The sequence below is a fragment of the Triturus cristatus genome, chromosome 11, assembly GCF_964204655.1.
Source record: "Triturus cristatus chromosome 11, aTriCri1.1, whole genome shotgun sequence".
Taxonomy (NCBI): Eukaryota; Metazoa; Chordata; class Amphibia; order Caudata; family Salamandridae; genus Triturus; species Triturus cristatus.
In genome coordinates this window covers 98908466-98913465 of record NC_140594.1, presented here as the reverse complement: position 1 = coordinate 98913465, position 5000 = coordinate 98908466, and positions in this window count along the sequence as shown.

Sequence of the window (5000 nt, the reverse complement as noted above, 5' to 3'; positions counted from 1 at the left end):
GATTCAGTATCGCCAAACATCACTTTGGTCTGACTGACCCTCTCCCTAGTAATCCGGAGGAAAATTACCCCCCTTTCTTGTAATCCGTGCGCACGAGGTGACAGAGGGGACCCTAGGCGCGAATGTACCCGACCTCCTGGAGCCCTCGCTGGGATCCGGGAGGCAAATGGACCCTCATCGAGACTTCCAGGCGAGCTCGGCCATCTGGTCGCCCCATAGGAAAGCATTGTGCGCGACCAGATGGCCGAAGGGGCCTGCGCGACCAGATGGCCGAAGGGGCCTGCGCGACCAGATGGCCGAGGGGACGTGCGCGACCAGATGGCCGAGGGGACAGGCGCGACCAGATGGCCCAGGGGAAAGGCAAAAGGGAAGGGGGAGCTTCCCCGGGCCCTCTGGACCCCGCACCCGGGCACCCTGCCGCCGCGGCAGGACCCGGGACGGAGCCCGGGGCGGGGAGGCCGCCCTCACCGGGCCCCCCCCCCAGGGGCCCGGCCGGGGCTCCGGAACCCAGACGAGCGAGGAGAGGCTCCCCGGCCACGACGGAACCCCGTCCCGGGCCTTTGGCAGTGCCGCAGGCCGGGGGACAGGGCCCGGGGACGGAGACCCCGACCCGGGGCCCGGCCGGGCCCCTGGAACCAGCCGGGGCTCCCGGGACCGCAGGCGATGGGGAAGCCTCCCCGGGCCCTCCGGACCTCGCCCCGGGCACCCTGCCACGCGGAAGGACCCAGGACGGAGCCCGGGGCGGGGAGGCCGCCCTCCCCGGGGCCCCCAGGGGCCCGGCCGGAGCACCTGAACCCAGGCGAGCGAGGGGAGGCTCCCCGGCCACGACGGAACCCCGTCCCGGGCCTTTGGCAGTGCCGCAGGCCGGGGGACAGGGCCCGGGGACGGAGACCCCGACCCGGGGCCCGGCCGGGCCCCTGGAACCAGCCGGGGCTCCCGGGACCGCAGGCGATGGGGAAGCCTCCCCGGGCCCTCCGGACCGCGCCCCGGGCACCCTGCCACGCGGAAGGACCCAGGACGGAGCCCGGGGCGGGGAGGCCGCCCTCCCCGGGGCCCCCAGGGGCCCGGCCGGAGCACCTGAACCCAGGCGAGCGAGGGGAGGCTCCCCGGCCACGACGGAACCCCGTCCCGGGCCTTTGGCAGTGCCGCAGGCCGGGGGACAGGGCCCGGGGACGGAGACCCCGACCCGGGGCCCGGCCGGGCCCCTGGAACCAGCCGGGGCTCCCGGGACCGCAGGCGATGGGGAAGCCTCCCCGGGCCCTCCGGACCGCGCCCCGGGCACCCTGCCACGCGGAAGGACCCAGGACGGAGCCCGGGGCGGGGAGGCCGCCCTCCCCGGGGCCCCCAGGGGCCCGGCCGGAGCACCTGAACCCAGGCGAGCGAGGGGAGGCTCCCCGGCCACGACGGAACCCCGTCCCGGGCCTTTGGCAGTGCCGCAGGCCGGGGGACAGGGCCCGGGGACGGAGACCCCGACCCGGGGCCCGCCCGGGCCCCTGGAACCAGCCGGGGCTCCCGGGACCGCAGGCGATGGGGAAGCCTCCCCGGGCCCTCCGGACCGCGCCCCGGGCACCCTGCCACGCGGAAGGACCCAGGACGGAGCCCGGGGCGGGGAGGCCGCCCTCCCCGGGGCCCCCAGGGGCCCGGCCGGAGCACCTGAACCCAGGCGAGCGAGGGGAGGCTCCCCGGCCACGACGGAACCCCGTCCCGGGCCTTTGGCAGTGCCGCAGGCCGGGGGACAGGGCCCGGGGACGGAGACCCCGACCCGGGGCCCGCCCGGGCCCCTGGAACCAGCCGGGGCTCCGGGGACCGCAGGCGCAAGGGAAGCCTCCCCGGGCCCTCCGGACCGCGCCCCGGGCACCCTGCCACGCGGAAGGACCCAGGACGGAGCCCGGGGCGGGGAGGCCGCCCTCCCCGGGGACCCCAGGGGCCCGGCCGGAGCTCCTGAACCCAGGCGAGCGAGGGCAGGCTCCCCGGCCACGACGGAACCCCGTCCCGGGCCTTTGGCAGTGCCGCAGGCCGGGGGACAGGGCCCGGGGACGGAGACCCCGACCCGGGGCCCGCCCGGGCCCCTGGAACCAGCCGGGGCTCCGGGGACCGCAGGCGCAAGGGAAGCCTCCCCGGGCCCTCCGGACCGCGCCCCGGGCACCCTGCCATGCGGAAGGACCCAGGACGGAGCCCGGGGCGGGGAGGCCGCCCTCCCCGGGGACCCCAGGGGCCCGGCCGGAGCTCCTGAACCCAGGCGAGCGAGGGCAGGCTCCCCGGCCACGACGGAACCCCGTCCCGGGCCTTTGGCAGTGCCGCAGGCCGGGGGACAGGGCCCGGGGACGGAGGCCCCGACCCGGGGCCCGGCCGGGCCCCTGGAACCAGCCGGGGCTCCCGGGCTCGCAGGGGAAGACCCTCCGGGCACCCTGCCACACGGCAGGACCCAGTTGCCGGCTGAGGACCGAGAGGGGTCCCAGAGTACCCTGTCCCTAGTAATCCGGAGGAAGGCTACCCCCCATTCTTGAAACCCGCGCGCTCCGAGTGACGGAGGGGACCCTAGGGGCGAACGCGCCCGGCCTCCTGGAGCCCTGGCTGGGATCCGAGAGGCGAATGGACCCTCATCGGGACTTCCAGGCCTGGCCCTGCCATCTGGTCGTCCCATTGGAAAGCATTGCGCGCGACCAGATGGCCGAGGGGAAAGGCGCCACCAGATGGCCGGCAACTGAAAGGACTCCCGCCTGCCCAGCCACCCACCCACCCACCAGGGGCTCGGGGTGGGACTCTGCTTCCCGGCTGGGCCTCAGGCACGGGGAGGACCACCGGAGCTCTCGGGGCCTGGGCGCCCGGGGGAGGGGGGGGAGAGGACTGCCCGGGACCCGTGGAGCCCGTTTCTGGGCACTTTGCCATGCCGCGGCCCGGAGGAGGGAAGCCCCGGAGGCCTGGGAAGGATGTTGCCCGGGCGTAGCCCGTCTGGTCCCCGGCAATGAACCGCACAGCCCCGGCATGGGTGTTCCGGCATACCCTGCCCCTACTAATCCGGAGGAAGGATACCCCCCTTTCTTGTAACTCGCGCGCTGCGAGTGACGGAGGGGACCCTAGGGGCGAACGCGCCCGGCCTCCTGGAGCCCTGGCTGGGATCCGGGAGGCAAATGGACCCTCATCGGGACTTCCAGGCCGGCCCGGCCATCTGGTCGCCCCATTGGAAAGCATTGCGCGCGACCAGATGGCCGAGGGGAAAGGCGCCACCAGATGGCCGGCAACTGAAAGCAGCCATAGTGGTAGGGCTCCCTGCCTGCCCACCCACGCAGGGCTCCAGGGCTCTGCACCAGGGACCCTTGTCCCGGGCAGACGGACACTTGTCAGGCCGCAGGACGGGGACTCCCACGCCCCAGGCCCTGACCGAAACCCAGGCCCCGGGGCCGGTCGCTGCTTCTCAACCCAGCCAGGCCGGGGAGCCTCCTTCGGGCACACGGACCCTAGCAAGGCCCGGGGAGAGCCTCCCCGGGCCCCGGTGGACACCCTGTCCCCAGCTCCCGGACACTCGGCTGGCTTGCGGGACAGGGGGCTCCCGCACCCCGGGACGGAGATCCAGCACCGGGCCCAGCTTCCTGGACCCCCAGCCAGGCCGGGGAGAGCCTCCCTGGGCCCCGGTGGACACCCTGTCCCCAGCTCCCGGACCCTCGGCTGGATTGCGGGACAGGGGGCTCCCGCACCCTGGGACGGAGCTCCAGCACCGGGCCCGGGACCAGCTTCCGGACCCCCAGCCGGGCCGGGGAGAGCCTCCCCGGGCCCCGGTGCACACCCGTCCCCAGCGCCCGGACCCTCGGCTGGCTTGCGGGACAGGGGGCTCCCGCACCCTGGGACGGAGCTCCAGCACCGGGCCCGGGACCAGCTTCCGGACCCCCAGCCGGGCCGGGGAGAGCCTCCCCGGGCCCCGGTGCACACCCGTCCCCAGCGCCCGGACCCTCGGCTGGCTTGCGGGACAGGGGGCTCCCGCACCCTGGGACGGAGCTCCAGCACCGGGCCCGGGACCAGCTTCCGGACCCCCAGCCGGGCCGGGGAGAGCCTCCCCGGGCCCCGGTGCACACCCGTCCCCAGCGCCCGGACCCTCGGCTGGCTTGCGGGACAGGGGGCTCCCGCACCCTGGGACGGAGCTCCAGCACCGGGCCCGGGACCAGCTTCCGGACCCCCAGCCGGGCCGGGGAGAGCCTCCCCGGGCCCCGGTGCACACCCGTCCCCAGCGCCCGGACCCTCGGCTGGCTTGCGGGACAGGGGGCTCCCGCACCCCGGGACGGAGCTCCAGCACCGGGCCCAGCTTCCTGGACCCCCAGCCAGGCCGGGGAGAGCCTCCCCGGGCCCCGGTGGACACCCGGTCCCAGCGCCCGGACCCTCGGCTGGCTTGCGGGACAGGGGGCTCCCGCACCCCGGGAACGGAGCTCCAGCACCGGGCCCAGCTTCCTGGACCCCCAGCCAGGCCGGGGAGAGCCTCCCCGGGCCCTGGTGGAACCCTGTCCCCAGCTCCCGGACCCTCGGCTGGCCTGCGGGACAGGGGGGCTCCCGCACCCCGGGAACGGAGCTCCAGCACCGGGCCCAGCTCCCGGACCTCCAGCCAGGCCCGGGGAGAGGCTGGCTTGCGGGAAAGGGGGCTCCCGCACCCCGGGAACGGAGCCGCACCCTGGGACGGAGCTCCAGCACCGGGCCCAGCTCACGGACCTCCAGCCAGGCCCGGGGAGAGGCTGGCTTGCGGGAAAGGGGGCTCCCGCACCCCGGGAACGGAGCCGCACCCTGGGACGGAGCTCCAGCACCGGGCCCAGCTCCCGGACCTCCAGCCAGGCCCGGGGAGAGGCTGGCTTGCGGGACAGGGGGCTCCCGCACCCCGGGAACGGAGCCGCACCCTGGGACGGAGCTCCAGCACCGGGCCCAGCTCACGGACCTCCAGCCAGGCCCGGGGAGAGGCTGGCTTGCGGGAAAAGGGGGCTCCCGCACCCCGGGAACGGAGCCGCACCCTGGGACGGAGC